Source organism: Mustela nivalis (assembly GCF_964662115.1).
Source record: "Mustela nivalis genome assembly, chromosome: 11".
Taxonomy (NCBI): Eukaryota; Metazoa; Chordata; class Mammalia; order Carnivora; family Mustelidae; genus Mustela; species Mustela nivalis.
Window position 1 is genome coordinate 31,878,440 of NC_139030.1, and position 22,844 is coordinate 31,901,283.

Sequence of the window (22,844 nt, forward strand, 5' to 3'; positions counted from 1 at the left end):
GCATTAAGAATCCTACTCTCGAATTCTGTGCAATTGCCCCCTCCAATATGCCCTTGGCCAGAGACCATCCAAAGTGGTGTCATAAGCCTGACAGTATGTAATCAGACTGACAGGGACCACTCAATTCAAACGTAATTCTTGCCCAGGGAAAGGAGAATATAACCACACACAGTTTGTGCCCTAGCAGTGCAATGGGGACAGACATCTGGTCTGACTGCAGGCCCTACCCATTAATGAAATCCTACCAGGGGACACCACAGGGAGAGTATCTTGAAGTTCACTGCAACATACCTCTGGCAAATGTCTGGCCTGACCCAAATCAAGCCCAAGGTGGCCCCATACTGGAATACTAAAAGCACAAGGATGAAATGCTGCTCACAACAGGCAAAAAAAGCTATTGCAAATGACTGGATTGAAGGCAAATATGGCTTAACAACAATAGGGCACATATAACATATATAAAATACTCCTGAAGTGCCTCACTCTTGTGAACATGGACATTGCACTATGCATCTTTTTCATAAAGCCATTACTCTCAAAAGCAAATCTAGGTGACTTTCCTAATACATAGAAACAGACACAGAGTTAGATAAAGTAAGGAGACAGAGGAATATGCCCCAAGTGAAAGAATAGGAAAATCACAGCAAGAGAGTTAAATGAAACAGAGATAAGTATTATGCCTGATGCATAATTTAAAGGAATAGTCATAAAGATACTTACTGGACTTCACAAAGAGCAGAGGAACTCAGTAAGACCCTCAACAAAGACATAGAAAACAAAAAACCAAACAAAACAAAAAAACAAGGAAGGGTTGAATAACTCAAAAACAGAAATAAATTCCACACTGGAGTGAATAAACAATAGACTAGAGGAAGCAGAAGAATGGATCAGTAACCTAGAAGACAGAGTAATGGAAAACAATCAAGCCGAACAAGAGAGAAAAGAAAAAAATAATAAATGAAAATATACTCAGGAACACAACAACACCATCAAAACTAATAGCATTTACATTGTAGAGATTCCAAAAGGAGACAAGAGAGAAAAGGAGGCAAGTAAAACTTAGTGGAAGAGATAATAGATGAAAATGTTCAAAATCTGAAGAAGGAAACAGAAATCCAGATACAGGAGGCACAGAGCCCCCACAAAAGTCAACACAATGAGGTCCACATCAAGACACATAGTAATTAAAATAGCAAAAAAAAAAAGTAGCAAAAGGAAATAATTTTTAAAGCAGCAAGAGAAAAGAAGACACCTATAAACAGGAAAAAGCCCATAAGGCTATCAGCTCATTTTTCAGCAGAAACTTTGCAGGCCACAAGAAAGTAGCATAATATATTCAAACTACTGAAAGAAAGAGAAAAACTGCAATCAAGGATACTCTATCCAGCAAGGCTATCATTCCAAATAGGAGAAGTAGTGTTTCTCAGACAAAACTTAAAAAAATTCACGACCACTAAATCAGCCCTACAAGAAATATTAAAGGGGACTCTGAATGGAAGGGAAAGACCACAAGGTAGAGTGAGAAAGGCAGAAAGCACAGAGGCAGTAAAATTAAGCATATCTATGTAAATCAGTAAAGGAATTCACAAAATAAAACAATGTAAAGTATGACACCGTATATCTAAAATGTGGGAGAAGGAGGGTAGAGCAGTAAGAATGGGTTCAAACTTAAGCAATCATCAACTTAATGCAGACTGCTGTAAGCATAAGATGTTGTACGCACACCTTATGGTAACCTCAAATAAAAACCAGTAACTGATATGCAAAACATAAAGAGAAAGAAATTCAAGTATATTGCAAAAGAAATCCTACAAAGCACGAGAGTAGAGAACAAAAGAAAGGAATAGCAAAGACTACAAAAATAACCATACAACAACAAAATGGCAATAAATATTTACTTATCAATAATTACTTTGAATGTAAAGGGACTAAACACTCTAAGCAAAAGATAGCATGAGGGAATAGATAAAAAGCCAAGACCGATCTATATGTTGCCTATAAGAGACCATTTCAGTCCTAAAGACATATGCAGATTGAAAGTGAAGTGATGGGAAAAGATCTATCATGCAAATAGCAGTGAAAAGAAAGCCAGGGTATCAATACTTATACCAGACAAAATAGACTTTCAAACAAAACTGTAACAAGAGATAAAGGACACTATGTAATCATAAATGGAACAGTCTGACAAGAAGATATAATTGTAAATATTTATGTACCCAACATGGGAGTACCCAAATACATGAAGCAGTTAATAACAAACATAAAAGAAATAACAGATAGTAATACAGTAATAGTAGGGGATTTTAACACCCCACTTATGATGGACATATCCAAACAGAAAATCAACAATAACAAAAAGTTGGCTTTGAATAACACCTTGGACGAGATGGACCTGCCAGATATATTCAGTTCAATCCTACAACAGAAAAGCATACATTTTTTTTAAGAGGGCATGGAACATTCTTCAGAAAAGATCACACATTAGGGCACAAAACAAGTCTCAACAAATTAAAAAAGATCAGTCATACATACACCTTTTCTTCAATGAAACTAGAAATAAACCACAAGAAAAATTTGAAAAGAGCACAAAACCACAGATGTTAAATAATATGCTGCTAAACAATGAATGGGTCAACAAAAACCAAGGAGGAAATGAAAAAAATACATGGAGACAAATATAAATGAAAACACAAAGAACCTAAAATCTTTGGGATGCAGCAAAAGCATTCTAGGGAAGTTTATAGCTATATGCGCCTACATTAAGACGCAAAACAAAACAAACAGACAAATCAAACCCTCAAACAACCTAACCTTGCATCTAAAGAAACTAGAGAAAAAAAGAATAAACAAAACTCAAAGCCAATAGAAGGAAGGAAACACTAAAGATCAGAGAAGAAATAAATGAAAAATAAACTAAAAAAAAATAGAACAAATCAATGAAACCAGAAGCCGGTTCTTCGAAAAGATGAACAAAATTAATAAACCAGTAGCCAGTCTCATTAAAAGGAAAAGAGAGAACTTAAATTTGGAAATTAAAGTGGTGAAATAATAGCCAACATCATGTAAATACAAACAATTTTAAGAGAATATGAAAAATTATATGCCAACAAATTGGACAACCTCAAATAAATCAATCAGTTCCTAGAAACACAACCACCCAAATCTGAATCAGGAAGAAATAGAAAATTGGAACAGACTGATTACCAACATTGAAGTTGAATCACTAATCAAAAACTCCCAACAAACAGAAGTCCAGGACCAGAGGGCTTTAGGGGTGAATTCTACCAAACATTTAAAGAAGAGTTAATACCTATTTTTCTCAAACTACTCCAAAAAATAAAAGAGGAAGTAAAGCTTTTAAATTCATTCTTTGAGGTTGCATTTCCCTGATAAAGACATTAAAAAAAAAAAAGAAAAGAAAAGAAAGAAAAGAAAAGAGAAAACAACAGGCCAATGTATCAAAATATTAAAAAATGAATTTAGGGACACCTGGGTGGCTCAGTCATTTGAACAACCTACTTTTGCTTTCGGTTCGGCTCAGGTCATGGTCTCAGGGGTCATGAGTACTGCATTGGGCTCTGTGCTAAATGTGGAGCTTGCTTAATATCCTCTATCTTCATCTCCCTCTGCTTCTCTGCACCCCCAGCCCTCTCTACCAATCACAGGTGTACTCTCTCAAAACAAAAAACACAACAACAGCAACAACCAATGGAATCCAACAATACATTACAAAATCATCCACCATGATCAAGAGGATTTATTCCTGGGATTCAAGGTGGTTCAATATTCACAAAATCTGTATGACATATTACATTAATAAGAGAAAAGATAAAAACCATATGATCATTTGATAGATGCAGAAAAAGTATTTGACATAGTGCAACATCCATTCTTGATAAAAAGCTTTCAACAAAGTAGCTTTAGACAGAAAATACCTCAACATAATAATAAAGGCCATTTATGACAAACCCACAGCTAACATACTCAGTGCTGAAAAACAGAGGTTTTCCCCCTAAAATCAGGAACAAGACAAGAATGTACACTCTCACCTCTTATTCAATATAGTACTGGAGGTCTTAGCTGCAATAATCATACAAGAAATAAAAAGCATCCAAACTGGTAAGGAAGAAATAAAACTTTCACTATTTGCAGATTACATGATACTATATATAGAAGATCCTAAGAACTCCACCAAAAACTATTACAATTGAAAAATGGGTTCAGTAAGGCCACAGGATACAAAATCAAAATATAGAAATCCATTGTATTTCTATACACTAATAATGAAATAGCAGAAAGAAAAATTAAGAAAATAATGTCATTTATAAGTGTACCAAAAATAATAAAATATTTAGGAATAAACTTAACTAAGGAGGTGAAAGACCTATACTCTGAAAACTATAAAACACTGATGGAAGAAACTGAAATGACACAAATGGAAAGATATTTCATAATCATGGTTTGAAAGAATATTGTTAAAATATCTATATTACCCAAAGCAATCTACAGATTTAATGTAACACCTATCAGAAAACCAAAAGAATTTTGCACAGAACCATAACAAACAATCTGAAAATTTGTATGGAACCACAAAAGTCCCTAAATAACCAGAGCACTCTTGAAAAAGTTGAACAAAACTGGAGGCACAATAATCCCAGTTTTCCAGATAAACTACAAAGCTATATTAATCAAACCAGTATGGTACTGACACAAAAATAGGCATATAGATCAATGCAACAGAACAGAGAGCCAATATATGGTCAATTAACCTTTGACAAAGGAGGCAAGAATATGCAGTGGGGAAAAGACAGTCACTTCAACAAGTAGTGTGGGGAAAACTGGACAGAAACATGCAAAAGAATGAAACTGGACCACTTTCTTACTCCATACACACACCAAAAAAACAAAAACAAAAACAAAACTCAAAATGGATTGAAGACCTAAATGTGAGACTTGAAACAATAAAAATCCTATACGAGAGCAGTTAGAGAGGAGAAGGGAGTTGGGGAAAATTGGAAGGGGAGGTGAACCATGAGAGACTATAGACTCTGAAAAACAATCTGAGGGGTTTGAAGGGGCGGGGGGGGGGTGAGAGGTTGGGGGAACCAGGTGGTGGGTATTAGACAGGGCACGTATTGCATGGAGCACTGGGTGTGGTGCAAAAACAAGGAATACTGTTATGCTGAAAATTAAAAAAAAAATGTGGGGGGAATAAATAAATAAATAAAAGGAAAGAAAAAAAAAAGAGAGAGAGAGAGAGAGAGCAGTAATTTCTCTGACATAGACCATAGCAACATTTTTTTCTAGCTAGGTCTCCTGAGGCAAGGAAAAGGGAAACAAAAGCAAATAGAAACTACTGAGACTACTCAAAATAAAAAGCTTCTGCACAGCAATGGGAGAAAAACAACAACAAAAAACACAAAAGACAAACTACTGAATGTGAGAAGATATTTGCAAATGCTCTATCTGGTAAAGGATAAGTATACAAAATGCATTAAAAAACTTAAACAATGTAACATCAAAAAACCCCCAAATGACCCAGTTAAAAATGGGAAGAAGATATGAACAGGTATTTCTCCAAAGAAGACATACAGATGGCCAACAGACATAAGAAAATATGCTCATCACTTACCATCAGGGAAATGCAAATCAAAATCACAATGAGATATCACCTCATACCTGTCAGATAGCTAAAATAAAAAAAAAAAAACACACACACAAGAAACAAGTGTTGGTGAGGACATGGAGAAAATGGAGTGCTTCTGCACTGTTGGTCAGCATGCATACTGGTGCAGCCACTATGGAAAACAGTATGGAATTTCCTCAAAAAATTAAAAATAGAATTACCATATGATCCAGTAATTTCACTACTGGGCATTTACCCAAAGAATACAAAAACACTAATTTAAAATGATATATGCACTCCTATGTTTGTTGCAGGATTATTTACAACAGCCAGATTATGGAAGCCACCCAAGTGTCCAGAGATAGATGAATGGATAAAGAATAATCACAGTGAGAGAGGAAGGTAGAGAATGTATGCTCTTCAATTTCCCTTCCTGCAGTGATATGAATTTATTCATTATGTTAATCAAAAGTTAACATTCAAGTTTGGTGTTGCTTGGGGCTAAATGCTGGACATTGCTTTTCTTTTACCTTGGGAATGTAAAGGGCTTATGACATCCCCAGCAGATTATTATAATTTTTAAGTTACTAGTTGTCTAAAAAATTCCCTATCACCAGGAATAAAATATGAGAATATAACCTTTGATTTGCTGTTTCTGTATCTTAAAAAGCTATGCAAAGTAAATAAACTACTAAGTTTTAAAAGTAAAAATAAAAAAGAAAAGAAAAGAAAAGAAAAAAATATACACAGTGAAATATTACCCAGCTATAAAAAGAAATGAAATCTTGTTATTTACAACCTGGCTGGAGCTTGAGAATATAATGCTAAGAAAAATAAGTCAGAGAAAGAAAAATATCATCTGATTTTACTCATATGTAGATTAAAGAAACAAAACAAATGAATAAAAGAGAAAAAAAAAAAAAAAAAAAAAAACAAACCAAAAACAGACTCCTAACTGTAGAGCAAAAACTGATGGCTACCAAAGAGGAGATGGGTGGGTTGATGGGTGAAATATGAAGGGGGTATAAGAGAACAGTTATTACGATGAGTACTTAGTAATATATATACAATTGTTGAATCACTATATTATATACCTGAAATTATAATAACACTATATGTTAACTATACTGGGCTTAAAATGGAAAATAATAATAAGATAAAAACATAAGGAAGAATTTAAAAAGGCATGAAAAATTTAAAAATGTGGGGTGGAGGACCACCCTGCCCTAGGTGTGTGGGGTGGGTCATGTGGGGTGGGTATCTTTATGATAATCACCTGTGATCAACAAAGAATATCCAGACCCTAAAAAGGAAGTAAGTCATTGAAGGTGTTATCAGTAGAAGATGTTAAAAGGATTTAAATTTCCTGGATAGCTTTCTATAAAGGACCAAACCTGGCAGGACCCCTCTCACTCTTTTTTTTTTTTTTTTAAATTAATTAATTATTTATTTTACAGACAGAAATCACAACTAGGCAGAGAGGCAGGCAGAGAGAGAGAGAAGAGGAAGCAGGCTCCCTGCCAAGCAGAGAGCCCGATGCGGGGCTCCATATCAGGGCTCCAGAATCATGACCTGAGCTGAAGGCAGAGGCTTTAACCTACTGAGCCACCCAGGCAGCCCTCCCCTCTTAAAAGCTTCTTCTGTATCTTCACTTAATAAACTTATATAGCTTTACTCACAATCAATCAACTAGCAAATAAAAACATAAAATGTTCAAGCAATTGAAAATGCTGTCTCCTGTCTTGAGAGCAAAGGATCATTTTTAAGTGAGAAAGAAATCAGCGAAAGAAGTGGTACTGGTCTAGATCTGGGCCATGTGGCCAAAGGAGGAGGAGCCACCAAGGAATTCTACCTCCAGCTCAGAAGTGTTGAGTACTGAATTCAATGTAACCACTTTCTAATAATCAGATTCCCGTTTCTTTTCTGCAACTCTTATGTGGTTTCCGATAATCCTGACGAATCCCTGGCTACAACAGCCCAGAAACATGTCAAAGTCCTGGTAAAGAATCAATGTTCCTTCGGAATGGGCTGTAGCGAGGAGTCAAGATGGCAGAGAAGTAGCAGGCTGAGATTACTTCAGCTACTAAGGAGATCAGCTAGATAGTTTATTTAAATATTGCAAACATCTGCAAATCCATCGGCAGATCGAAGAGAAGAAGAACAGCAATTCTAGAAACAGTAAAACAACCACTTTCTGAAAGGTAGGACTGGCGGAGAAGTGAATCCAAAGCGACGGGAAGATAGACCCCGGGGAGAGGGGCCGGCTCCCGGCAAGCGGCAGAGCAATGGAGCACAAAATCAACACTTTTGAAAGTCTGTTCCGCTGAGGCCATCGCAGGGTCAGCGTGGCCTCAGGTCCCGCAGGGTCACAGAAGGATCGGGGGTGTCTGAGTGTCGCAGAGCTTGCGAGTATTGGAACGGGAAAGCCGGCTACAGAGACAGAGCCGACAGTAAGCTCGCAGCTGGGTGTTACCTTGAACCGGTCACAGGCTCGGTGAGCTCAAAGCGCGGCCAGAGGTCAGGCAGACGGGAGTAACTGGGCGCTGTTCTCTGAGGGCGCATTGAGGAGTGGGGCCCTGGGCTCTCGGCTACTCTGGGCGGGAGACCAGGAGGCCGCCATTTGTATTCCCATCCTCCGGAACTCTACGGAAAGTGCTCAGGGAACAAAAAGCTCCTGAAAGCAAACCCGAGTGGATTACTCAGCTCAGCCCCTGGTAAGGGCGGTGCAATTCTGCCTGGGGCAAAGACACTTGAGAATCACTGCACCAGGCCCCTCCCCCAAAAGATCAACAAGAAATCCAGCAGAGACCAAGTTCACCTACCAAGGAAGGCAGTTTCAATACCAAGGAGAGCAGAATTCCAGAGAAGGAGAAAGCAAAGCACGGAACTCATGGGTTTCTCCCTGTGATTTTTTTAGTCTTGTAGTTAATTTTTTTCTTTTCCTTTTTTTTTTTTTTATATTTTCTTCTGCTAAAATTCTTTTTAACTTTTACCCTTTTCTTTTTTAACATTTTTTAATAGTTTACCTAATATATATATTTTTTCGTTTTTATATTTTTATTTATTCATTTTTTTTTAATTCTTTTCTTTTCTTTTATATTTTTTTCTTTTTTTCTTTCTTTCTTTCTGAACCCGTTTTTTTTAATTTTTTATTTTTTATAAACATATATTTTTATCCCCAGGGGTACAGGTCTGTGAATCACCAGGTTTACACACTTCACAGCACTCACCAAAGCACATACCCTCCCCAATGTCCATAATCCCACCCCCTTCTCCCAAACCCCCTCCCCCCAGCAACCCTCAGTTTGTTTTGTGAGATTTAGAGTCACTTATGGTTTGTCTCCCTCCCAATCCCATCTTGTTTCATTTATTCTTCTCCTACCCACTTAAGCCCCCATGTTGAATCACCACTTCCTCATAGTAGGGAGATCATATGATAGTTGTCTTTCTCTGCTTGACTTATTTCGCTAAGCATGATACGCTCTAGTTCCATCCATGTTGTCGCGAATGGCAAGATATCATTTCTTTTGATGGCTGCATAGTATTCCATTGTGTATATATACCACATCTTCTTGATCAACTCATCTGTTGATGGACATCTAGGTTCTTTCCATAGTTTGGCTATTGTGGACATTGCTGCTATAAACATTCGGGTGCATGTGCCCTTTGGATCACTACGTTTGTATCTTTAGGGTAAATACCCAATAGTGCAATGGCTGGGTCATAGGACAGTTCTATTTTCAACATTTTGAGGAACCTCCATGCTGTTTTCCAGAGTGGTTGCACCAGCTTGCATTCCCACCAACAGTGTAGGAGGGTTCCCCTTTCTCCGCATCCTCGCCAGCATCTGCCATTTCCTGGCTTGTTGATTTTAGCCATTCTGACTGGTGTGAGGTGATATCTCATTGTGGTTTTGATTTGTATTTCCCTGATGCCGAGTGATATGGAGCACTTTTTCATGTGTCTGTTGGCCATCTGGATGTCTTCTTTGCAGAAATGTCTGTTCATGTCCTCTGCCCATTTCTTGATTGGATTATTTGTTCTTTGGGTGTTGAGTTTGCTAAGTTCTTTATAGATTCTGGACACTAGTCCTTTATCTGATATGTCGTTTGCAAATATCTTCTCCCATTCTGTCAGTTGTCTTTTGGTTTTGTTAACTGTTGTTAACTGTTCCCTTTGCTGTGCAAAAGCTTTTGATCTTGATGAAATCCCAATAGTTCAGTTTTGCCCTTGCTTCCCTTGCCTTTGGCGTTGTTCCTAGGAAGATGTTGCTGCGGCTGAGGTCGAAGAGGTTGCTGCCTGTGTTCTCCTCAAGGATTTTGATGGATTCCTTTCGCACATTGAGGTCCTTCATCCATTTTGAGTCTATTTTTGTGTGTGGTGTAAGGAAATGGTCCAATTTCATTTTTCTGCATGTGGCTGTCCAATTTTCCCAGCACCATTTATTGAAGAGGCTGTCTTTTTCCATTGGACATTCTTTCCTGCTTTGTCGAAGATTAGTTGACCATTGAGTTGAGGGTCTATTTCTGGGCTCTCTATTCTGTTCCATTGATCTATGTGTCTGTTTGTGTGCCAGTACCATGCTGTCTTGATGATGACAGCTTTGTAATAGAGCTTGAAGTCCAGAATTGTGATGCCACCAACTTTGGCTTTCTTTTTCAATATCCCTTTGGCTATTTGAGGTCTTTTCTGGTTCCATATAAATTTTAGAATTATTTGTTCCATTTCTTTGAAAAAGATGGATGGTACTTTGATAGGAATTGCATTAAATGTGTAGATTGCTTTAGGTAGCATAGACATTTTCACAATATTTATTCTTCCAATCCAGGAGCATGGAACATTTTTCCATTTCTTTGTGTCTTCCTCAATTTCTTTCATGAGTCCTTTATATTTTTCTGAGTATAGATTCTGTGCCTCTTTGGTTAGGTTTATTCCTAGGTATCTTATGGTTTTGGGTGCAATTATAAATGGGATTGACTCCTTAACTTCTCTTTCTTCTGTCTTGCTGTTGGTGTAGAGAAATGCAACTGATTTCTGTGCATTGATTTTATATCCTGACACTTTACTGAATTCCTGTATAAGTTCTAGCAGTTTTGGAGTGGAGTCTTTTGGGTTTTCCACATATAGTATCATATCATCTGCGAAGAGTGATAATTTGACTTCTTCTTTGCCGATTTGGATGCCTTTAATTTCCTTTTGTTGTCTGAATGCTGAGGCCAGGACCTCTAGTACTATGTTGAATAACAGTGGTGATAATGGACATCCCTGCCGTGTTCCTGACCTTAGCGGAAAAGCTTTCAGTTTTCCTCCATTGAGAATGATATTTGCGGTGGGTTTTTCATAGATGGCTTTGATGATATTGAGGTATGTGCCCTCTATCCCTACACATTGAAGAGTTTACTTTTTCCACAGATTTTATTTATTTATTTGACAGACAGAGATCACAAGTAGGCAGAGAGGCAGGCAGAGAGAGAGGAGGAAGCAGACTCCCTGATGAGCAGAGAGGCTGATGCGGGACTCGAACCCAGGACCCTGAGATCATGACCCGAGCCGAAGGCAGCAGCTTAACCCACTGAGCAACCCAGGCGCCCAAGAGTTTTGAGCAGGAAGGGATGCTGTACTTTGTCAAATGCTTTTTCTGCATCTATTGAGAGTATCATATGGTTCTTGCTCTTTCTTTTATTGATGTGTTGTATCACATTGACTGATTTGCGGATGTTGAACCAACCTTGCAGCCCTGGAATAAATCCCACTTGGTCGTGGTGAATAATCCTTTCAATGTACTGTTGATTCCTATTGGCTAGTATTTTGTTGAGTATTTTCGCATCTGTGTTCATCAAGGATATTGGTCTATAGCTCTATTTTTTGATGGGATCCTTGTGTGGTTTTGGGATCAAGGTGATGCTGGCCTCATAAAATGAGTTTGGAAATTTTCGTTCCATTTCTATTTTTTGGAAGTTTCAGAGAATAGGAATTAGTACTTCTTTAAATGTTTGGTAGAATTCCCCCGGGAAGTCATCTGGCCCTGGGCTTTTGTTTGTTTGGAGATTTTTAATGACTGTTTCAATCTCCTTACTGCTTAGGCTATTTCTTCCTGGTTCAGTTGTGGTAGTTTGTATGTTTCTAGGAATGCATCCATTTCTTCCAGATTGTCAAATTTGTTGGCATAGAGTTGCTCATAGTAATTCTTATAATAGTTTATATTTCTTTGGTGTTAGTTGTGATCTCTCCTCTTTCATTCATGATTTTATTTATTTGGGTTCTTTCTCTATTCTTTTTGATAAGTCTGGCCAGGGTTTTATCAATTTTATTAATTCTTTCAAAGAACCAGCTCCTACTTTCGTTGATTTGTTCTATTGTTATTTTGATTTCTATTTCATTGATTTCTGCTCTGATCTTTATGATTTCTCTTCTCCTGCTGCGCTTAGGGTTTCTTTCTTGTTCTTTCTCCAGCTCCTTTAGGTGTAGGGTTAGGTTGTGTATCTGAGACTTTTCTTTTTTCTTGAGAAAGGCTTGTACCGCTATATATTTTCCTCTCAGGACTGCCTTTGTTGTGTCCCACAGATTTTGAACCATTGTATTTTCATTATCATTTGTTTCCATGCTTTTTTTCAATTCTTCTTTACTTTCCCGGTTGACCCATTCATTCTTTAGAAGGATGCTGTTTAGTCTCCATGTATTTGGGTTCCTTTCAAACTTCCTCTTGTGGTTGAGTTCTAGCTTTAGAGCATTGTGGTCTGAAAATATGCAGGGAATGATCCCAATCTTTTGATACCGGTTGAGTCCTGATTTAGGACCGAGGATGTGATCTATTCTGGAGAATGTTCCATGTGCACTAGAGAAGAATGTGTATTCTGTTGCTTTGGGATGAAATGTTCTGAATATATCTCTGATGTCCATCTGGTCCAGTGTGTCATATAAGGCATTTATTTCCTTGCTGATCTTTTGCTTGGATGATCTGTCCTTTTCAGTGAGGGGAGTGTTAAAGTCCCCTACTATTATTGTATTATTGTTGATGTGTTTCTTTGATTTTGTTATTAATTGGTTTATATAGTTGGCTGCTCCCACATTGGGGGCATAGATATTTAAAATTGTTAAATCATCTTGTTGGACAGACCCTTTGAGTATGATATAGTGTCTTTCCTCATCTCTTATTATAGTCTTTGGCTTAAAATCTAATTGATCTGATATAAGGATTGCCACTCCTGCTTTCTTCTGATGTCCATTAGCATGGTAAATTCTTTTCCACCCCCTCACGTTAAATCAGGAGGTGTCTTCGGGATTAAAATGAGTTTCTTGGAGGCAACATATAGATGGGTTTTGTTTTTTTATCCATTCTGATACCCTGTGTGTTTTGACAGGGGCATTTAGCCCATTAACATTCAGGGTAACTATTGAGAGATATGAATTTAGTGCCATTGTATTGCCTGTAAGGTGACTGTTACTGTATATGGTCTCTGTTCCTTTCTGGTCTACCACTTGTAGGCTCTCTCTTTGCTTAGAGGACCTTTTTCATTATTTCCTGTAGAGCTGGTTTGGTGTTTGCAAATCCTTTCAGTTTTTGTTTGTCCTGGAAGCTTTTAATCTCTCCTTCTATTTTCAATGATAGCCTAGCTGGATATAGTATTCTTGGCTGCATGTTTTTCTCATTTAGTGCTCTGAAAATATCATGCCAGCTCTTTCTGGCCTGCCAGGTCTCTGTGGATAAGTCAGCTGCCAATCTAATATTTTTACCATTGTATGTTACGGACTTCTTTTCCCGAGCTGCTTTCAGGATTTTCTTTTTGTCACTGAGACTTGTAAATTTTACTATTAGGTGAAGGGGTGTGGGTCTATTCTTATTGATTTTGAGGGGCATTCTCTGAACCTCCTGAGTTTTGATGCTCGTTCCCTTTGCCATATTGGGGAAATTCTCCCCAATAATTCTCTCCAGTATACCTTCTGCTCCCCTCTCTCTTTCTTCTTCTTCTGGAATCCCAATTATTCTAATGTTGTTTCGTCTTATGGTGTCACTTATCTCTTGAATTCTCCCCTCGTGGTCCAGTAGCTGTTTTCCCTCTTTGCTCAGCTTCTTTATTCTCTGTCATTTGGTCTTCTATATCACTAATTCTTTCTTCTGCCTCATTTATCCTAGCATTTAGAGCCTCCATTTTTGATTGCACCTCATTAATACCTTTTTTTATTTCAACTTGGTTAGAGTTTAGTTCTTTTATTTCTCTAGAAAGGGCTTTTATGTCTCTCGAGAGGGTTTCTCTAATATCTTCCATGCCTTTTTCGAGCCTGGCTAGAACCTTAAGAATGTTCATTCTGAACTCTAGATCTGACATATTACCAATGTCTGTATTGATTAGGTCCCTAGCCTTCAGTACTGCTTCTTGTTCTTTTTTTTGCGTTGAATTTTTCCATCTTGTCATTTTGTCCAGTTAAGAGTATATGAAGGAGCAAGTAAAATACTGAAAGGGTGGCAACAACCCCAGGAAAATATGCTTTAACCATATTAGAAGAGATCCCAAATCCTGAGGGGGGAGAAAGGGGATAAAAAGAGTTTCAAAAAGGAAGAAAGAAAAAAATAGAAAAAAGGAAAAAAAAGAAAAGAATTTAAAAAAACAAATAAGAAGAATATAAAAAAGAAAAAATATTTATATTAGATAAACTAGTTAAAAAACGTTAAAAAAAGAAAAAGGTAAAAGTTAAAAAAAAATTTTACCAGAAGGCGAGAAAAAAAAAAAATGAAAAAGAAAAAAATTAACTTAACTGCAGGACTAAAAAAAATCACAGGGAAAAAGCCATGAGTTCCGTGCTTTGCTTTCTCCTCCTCTGGAATTCTGCTGCTCTCCTTGGTATTGAAACCGCACTCCTTGGTTGGTGAACTTGGTATCGGCTGGATTTCTTGTTGATCTTCTGGGGGAGGGGCTTGTGTAGTCATTCTCAAGTGTCTTTGCCCCAGGCGGAATTGCAACGCCCTTATCAGGAGCCTGGTTGAGTAATCCACTCAGGTTTGCTTTCAGGAGCTTTTGTTCCCTGAGCGCTTTCCGTAGAGTTCCAGAGGATGGGAATACAAATGGCGGCCTTTTGGTCTCCAGCCTGGAGGAGCCGAGAGCCCAGGGCCCTCAGAGAACAGCGCCCAGTTACTCCCATCTGCCTGTCCTCCGGCCACGCTTTGAGCTCACCGAGCCTGCGACCGGTTCAAGGTAACATGGAGCTTGGAGCTTAGTGTCGGCTCTGTCTCTGTAGCCGGCTTTCCCGTTCCAGTACCCGCAAGCTCTGCGACACTCAGACACCCCCAATCCTTCTATGACCCTGCGGGACCTGAGGCCACGCTGACCCTGCGTGGGCTTCACCCCGGTTTAGCATCTGGAGCGATTTCCCTCAGCGGAACAGACTTTTAAAAGTCCTGATTTTGTGTGCCGTTGCTCCACCGCTTGCCAGAAGCCAGCCCCTCCCCCTGCGGTCTATCTTCCCGTCGCTTTGGATTCACTTCTCCGCCAATCCTACCTTTCAGAAAGTGGTTATTTTTGTGTTTCCAAAACTGCTGTTCTTCTTCTCTTCATTCTGACGATGGATTTTCAGGTGTTTGCATACTTTGGATAAGCTATCTAGCTGATCTACGGCTAGCTGAAGCAGTCTCAGCCTGCTACTTCTCCGCCATCTTAACTCCTCCACCTCTGAACCTCTTTTTATCCCCTTTCTCCCCCTTCACGATTTGGGATCTCTTCTGATTTGGTTAAAGCATATTTTCCTGGGTTGTTGCCACCCTTTTAGTACCACCCTTTTACTTGCTCCTTCATATACTCTTATCTGGACAAAATGACAAGGTGGGAAAATTCACCACAAAAAAAAAGAACAAGAGGCAGTACCGAAGGCTAGGGACCTAATCAATACAGACATTGGTAAAATGTCAGATCTAGAGTTCAGAATGACAATTCTGAAGGTTCTAGCCAGGCTTGAAAAAGGCATGGAAGATATTAGAGAAACCCTCTCGAGAGATATAAAAGCCCTTTCTGGAGAAATAAAAGAACTGAAATCTAACCAAGTTGAAATCAAAAAAGCTATTAATAAAGTGCAATCAAAAATGGAAGCTCTTAGGATGCCTGGGTGGCTCAATGGTTAAGCAGCTGCCTTCGGATCAGGTCATGATCCCAGCATCCTGGGATCGAGTCCCACATTGGGCTCCTTGCTCAGCAGGGAGCCTGCTTCTCCCTCTGCCTCTACCTCCCATTCTGTATGCCTGTGCTGGCTCTCTCCCCCTCTCTCTCTCTGATAAATAAAATCTTTAAAAAAAAATGGAGGCTCTCACTGCTAGGATAAATGAGGCAGAAGAAAGAATTAGCGATATGAAGACCAAATGACAGAAAATAAAGAAGCTGAGCAAAAGAGGGACAAACAGCTACTGGACCACAAGGGTAGTATTCGAGAGATAAGTGACACCAACAAAAGAAACAACATTAGAATAATTGGGATTCCAGAAGAAGAAGAAAGAAAGAGGGGAGCAGAAGGTATACTGGAGAGAATTATTGGGGAGAATTTCCCCAATATGGCAAAGGGAACGAGCATCAAAACTCAGGAGGTTCAGAGAACGCCCCTCAAAATCAATAAGAATAGACCCACACCCCTTCACCTAATAGTAAAATTTACAAGTCTTAGTGACAAAGAGAAAATCCTGAAAGCAGCCCAGGAAAAGAAGTCCGTAACATACAATGGTAAAAATATTAGATTGGCAGCTGACTTATCCACAGAGACCTGGCAGGCCAGAAAGAGCTGGCATGATATTTTCAGAGCACTAAATGAGAAAAACATGCAGCCAAGAATACTATATCCAGCTAGGCTATCATTGAAAATAGAAGGAGAGATTAAAAGCTTCCAGGACAAACAAAAACTGAAAGGATTTGCAAACACCAAACCAGCTCTACAGGAAATATTGAAAGGGGTCTTCTAAGCAAAGAGAGAGATTACAAGTGGTAGATCAGTAAGGAACAGAGACAATATATAGTAACAGTCACCTTACAGGCAATACAATGGCACTAAATTCATATCTCTCAATAGTTACCCTGAATGTTAATGGGCTAAATGCCCTTGTCAAAAGACACAGGGTATCAGAATGGATAAAAAAACAAAACCCATCTATATGTTGTCTCCAGAAAACACATTTTAATCCCAAAGACACCTCCAGATTTAAAGTGAGGGGGGTGGAAAAGAATTTACCATGCTAATGGACATCAGAAGAAAGCAGGAGTGGCAATCCTTATATCAGATCAATTAGATTTTAAGCCAAAGACTATAATAAGAGATGAGGAAGTACACTATATCATACCCAAAGGGTCTGTCCAACAAGAAGATTTAACAATTTTAAATATCTATGCCCCCAATGAGGGAGCAGCCAACTATATAAACCAATTAATAACAAAATCAAAGAAACACATCAACAATTATACAATAATAGTAGGGGACTTTAACACTCCCCTCACTGAAATGGACAGTTCATCCAAGCAAAATATCAACAAGGAAATAAATGCCTTAAACGACACACTGGACCAGATGGACATTACAGATATATTCAGAACATTTCATCCCAAAGCAACAGAATACACATTCTTCTCTAGTGTACATGGAACATTCTCTAGAATAGATCACATCCTCAGTCCTAAATCAGGACTCAACCGGTATCAAAAGATTGGGATCATTCCCTGCATATTTTCAGACCACAATGCTCTAAAGCTAGAACTCAACCACAAGAGGAAGTTTGAAAGGAACCCAAATACATGGAGACTAAACAGCATCCTTCTAAAGAATGAATGGGTCAACCTGGAAATAAAAGAAGAATTGAAAAAAATCATGGAAACAAATGATAATGAAAATACAATGGTTCAAAATCTGTGGGACACAACAAAGCAGTTCTGAGAGTAAAATATATAGCGGTACAAGCCTTTCTCAAGAAAAAAGAAAGGTCTCCGGTACACAACCTAAACCTACACCTAAAGGAGCTGGAGAAAGAACAAGAAAGAAACCCTAAGCGCAGCAGGAGAAGAGAAATCATAAAGATCAGAGCAGAAATCAATGAAATAGAAATCAAAATAACAATAGAACAAATCAACAAAACTAGGAGCTGGTTCCTTGAAAGAATTAATAAAATTGATAAACCCCTGGCCTGACTTATCAAAAAGAAAAGAGAAAGGACCCAAATAAATAAAATCATGAATGAAAGAGGAGAGAGCACAACTAACAACAAAGAAATACAAACTATTATAAGAACATACTATGAGCAACTCTATGCCAACAAATTTGACAATCTGGAAGAAATGGATGCATTCCTAGAAACATACAAACTACCACAACTGAACCAGGAAGAAATAGAAAGCCTGAACAGACCCATAACCAGTAAGGAGATTGAAACAGTCATTAAAAATCTCCAAACAAACAAAAGCCCAGGGCCAGACGGCTTCCCGGGGGAATTCTACCAAACATTTAAAGAAGTACTAATTCTTATTCTCCTGAAACTGTTCCAAAAAATAGAAATGGAGGGAAAACTTCCAAACTCATTTTATGAGGCCAGCATCACCTTGATCCCAAAACCACACAAGGATCCCATCAAAAAAGAGAGCTATAGACCAATATCCTTGATGAACACAGATGCGAAAATACTCACCAAAATACTAGCCAATAGGATTCAACAGTACATTAAAAGGATTATTCACCACGACCAAGTGGGATTTATTCCACGGCTGCAAGGTTGGTTCAACATCCGCAAATCAGTCAATGTGATACAACACATCAATAAAGAAAGAACAAGAACCATATGATAATCTCAATAGTTGCTGAAAAAGCATTTGACAAAGTACAGCATCCCTTCCTGATCAAAACTCTTCAAAGTGTAGGGATAGAGGGCACATACCTCAATATCATCAAAGCCATCTATGAAAAACCCACCGCAAATATCATTCTCAATGGAGGAAAACTGAAAGCTTTTCTGCTAAGGTCAGGAACACGGCAGGGATGTCCATTATCACCACTGTTATTCAACACAGTACTAGAGGTCCTGGCCTCAGCAATCAGACAACAAAAGGAAATTAAAGGCATCCAAATCGGCAAAGAAGAAGTCAAATTATCACTCTTCGCAGATGATATGATACTATATGTGGAAAACCCAAAAGACTCCACTCCAAAACTGCTAGAACTTATACAGGAATTCAGTAAAGTGTCAGGATATAAAATCAATGCACAGAAATCAGTTGCATTTCTCTACACCAACAGCAAGACAGAAGAAAGAGAAGTTAAGGAGTCAATCCCATTTATAATTGCACCCAAAACCATAAGATACCTAGGAATAAACCTAACCAAAGAGGCACAGAATCTATACTCAGAAAACTATAAAGTACTCATGAAAGAAATTGAGGAAGACACAAAGAAATGGAAAAATGTTCCATGCTCCTGGATTGGAAGAATAAATATTGTGAAAATGTCTATGCTACCTAAAGCAATCTACACATTTAATGCAATTCCTATCAAAGTACCATCCATCTTTTTCAAAGAAATGGAACAAATAATGCTAAAATTTATATGGAACCAGAAAAGACCTCAAATAGCCAAAGGGATATTGAAAAAGAAAGCCAACGTTGGTGGCATCACAATTCCGGACTTCAAGCTCTATTACAAAGCTGTCATCATCAAGACAGCATGGTACTGGCACACAAACAGACACATAGATCAATGGAACAGAATAGAGAGCCCAGAAATAGACCCTCAACTCAATAGTCAACTAATCTTCGACAAAGCAGGAAAGAATGTCCAATGGAAAAAAGACAGCCTCTTCAATAAATGGTGCTGGGAAATTTGGACAGCCACATGCAGAAAAATGAAATTGGACCATTTCCTTACACCACACACAAAAATAGACTCAAAATGGATGAAGGACCTCAATGTGCGAAAGGAATCCATCAAAATCCTTGAGGAGAACACAGGCAGCAACCTCTTCGACCTCAGCCGCAGCAACATCTTCCTAGGAACAACGCCAAAGGCAAGGGAAGCAAGGGCAAAACTGAACTATTGGGATTTCATCAAGATCAAAAGCTTTTGCACAGCAAAGGGAACAGTTAACAACAGTTAACAAAATCAAAAGACAACTGACAGAATGGGAGAAGATATTTGCAAATGACATATCAGATAAAGGACTAGTGTCCAGAATCTATAAAGAACTTAGCAAACTCAACACCCAAAGAACAAATAATCCAATCAAGAAATGGGCAGAGGACATGAACAGACATTTCTGCAAAGAAGACATCCAGATGGCCAACAGACACATGAAAAAGTGCTCCATATCACTCGGCATCAGGGAAATACAAATCAAATCCACAATGAGATATCACCTCACACCAGTCAGAATGGCTAAAATCAAGTCAGGAAATGGCAGATGCTGGCGAGGATGCGGAGAAAGGGGAACCCTCCTACACTGTTGGTGGGAATGCAAGCTGGTGCAACCACTCTGGAAAACAGCATGGAGGTTCCTCAAAATGTTGAAAATAGAACTGTCCTATGACCCAGCCAGTGCACTATTGGGTATTTACCCTAAAGATACAAACGTAGTGATCCAAAGGGCACATGCACCCGAATGTTTATAGCAGCAATGTCCACAATAGCCAAACTATGGAAAGAACCTAGATGTCCATCAACAGATGAGTGGATCAAGAAGATGTGGTATATATACCAAATGGAATACTATGCAGCCATCAAAAGAAATGAAATCTTGCCATTTGCGACAACATGGATGGAACTAGAGCGTATCATGCTTAGCGAAATAAGTCAAGCAGAGAAAGACAACTATCATATGATCTCCCTGATGATACATCATGGGGGCTTAAGTGGGTAGGAGAAGAGTAAATGAAACAAGATGGCGTTGGGAGGGAGACAAACCATAAGTGACTCTTAATCTCACAAAACAAACTGAGGGTTTCTGGGGGGAGGGGGTTTGGGGGAAGGGGGTGGGGTTATGGACATTGGGGAGGGTATGTGCTTTGGTGAGTGCTGTGAAGTGTGTTAACCTGGCAATTCACAGACCTGTACCCCTGGGGATAAAAATATATGTTTATAAAAAATAAAAAATTTAAAATAAAAAAAGAATGGGCTGTAGCTTTTAGTATGGTATTCTTCTATGGAGTTAAAATATAAGAAAACAGAATAAGAGAGAAGACAGAAGGACTGAAACATCTCGTTTCATTTTTTCCAATACTCTTTCATGAGATTGACTAAGTCAAAACAAATTAGAACTTGACAAAGAAATACTTGCAATAAGACCTTATTTAAAAATGCCTCAATTTATTCCCATTTCTAACATTTGCAATATTTAGGAATGTCAAAATCATAAGAGGTTTAAATACGTAGTTATATTTCAAGGTGAAGGTAAGGGATAAATAGAAAAAAAGAGGTTATCCCCTTTACTCCCTAATGGGCCATTTTTAGGTGTAAGAAATTTAGGGGCCCTTCCTCACATATGTTTAAAATTTCCCTTGCACATATTTTAGGCAAGTCCAAACTCTTATAATCTTGATTTGAGTTGTGTCCCTTCTTGAACTAATGCCAGGTGGAAGAGGTGGGAAGGAGTTGTGAATCACACAGACCCAACTCCCTTCCTTTAGGCTTCCCCGAAGTCACTCCTAAAGCCCCATTGCTAAGCAAGTTACCAGAAACATACTACATCCTGAGAGGTTTTTTGGATGCTTTATTAGTCAGTGTGCCAAGGAAATAGAACCAGTAACACACACACACACACACACACACACACACACACACATATATATATATATATACACACATATATATATGTATATGTATATGTATATACATGCATGCATGTATAATATGCATTATTATAAAGTATATGTATTCATATTTATTATATATAGTATATATTCATATATATTATTTATATATTATAAATACACCAATATATAACATTTTATATTTATATATATTTAATATATAATATATAAAATATAAGGTATATTTTGCATACATATAAAATGCAATATATAAATATATATATTAAATGCAATATATAAATATATATATTTATACTTAAATATAAACATTAAATCATAAGAGACATAATCCCAGGAAACAAACTCAGGGTTGCTGTAGGGTTGGGAGGGAGGGAAAGCGTAGCTGGGTTAGGGACATTGGGGAGGGTATGTGCTATGGTGTGTGCTATGAATTATGTAAGACTGATAATTCACAGACCTGTACCCCCAAAGCAAATAATATACTAATTAAAAACTTATATATATATAATTTTTAATTATATATATAGATAATCAATCTATATATATATATCCTAAATATATACAATGTATCTATCTATGTATCTATATACAATCAATATATATAATCATATATATATATATATAATCAAGGAATTGGCTCATGTGATTAAGGAAGCTTAAAAATACCAAGATCTGCAGTCAGCAAGTTGGAGACTCAAGACAGCCAGTGATGTTGTTTCAGTTCTAGCTGGCAGTCTTCAAGATCCAAGAACAGCTGATGTTTCAGCTTGAGTCTGAAAGCAGGTCAAGACCAATGTGGATGTCCCAGCTCAAACAATCAGGCAGGCCGAGTTCTCTCTTAGTCATGGGGTGGTCAGTTTTGTTTTTTTCATTTTTTGTTTTGTTCTATTTAGGCCTTCAGCTAATTAAATGAAGGTCACCCACATGGGGAGGACAATCTGCTTTACTGGGTCTACTGATGCAAATGTTAATCTAATCCCCCAAACTCCTCAGATATACCCAGAATAATGTTTGACCAAATATCTGGACACGCTGTGGCCCAGGCAAGTTGATACATAAAGTTACCCACCATCACAGTTGTTATCAACTTTGATTCACTCCATGACAATTCCCAAGTTGTGACAGTGTCAAGCAAGAAAGCAAGTCAGAGATTCATCGACTCCAATGAGGTCATACGATGAGGGAGAAACTTCTTCCCACTAACTTGCAGTGCAACTATGCATATACACTGCAACAAATAAGCACACAGAATAAATTTATACCAGATATACACTTACACATATATGAACACAGAATCACAGAGTGATAAAACTCCAGACCTTGAAGAGGCCTCAGAATCCACTTGGTTGAACCCCTTTGTTCTTCATATATGTAAAAACACATTAGACACATAATAATATATAGGCAGGAAGACACAAATACACAAGCATGTACAAGAGGTAAAAGAC

The 22,844-nt window shown here is 38.1% G+C and overlaps 1 long non-coding RNA gene across 1 annotated transcript in view; it reads right to left on the reverse strand.

Annotated features, from left to right (window-relative positions):
- Positions 1–22,624, reverse strand: part of LOC309844296 — a 91,417-nt gene extending 68,793 nt beyond the window's left edge. Inside the window, exon 1 of the long non-coding RNA XR_014300590.1 lies at positions 22,466–22,624. This is a non-coding gene — a long non-coding RNA (uncharacterized lncRNA). The remainder of the gene's footprint in view (positions 1–22,465) is intronic.
- Positions 22,625–22,844: the final 220 nt, after the last annotated feature.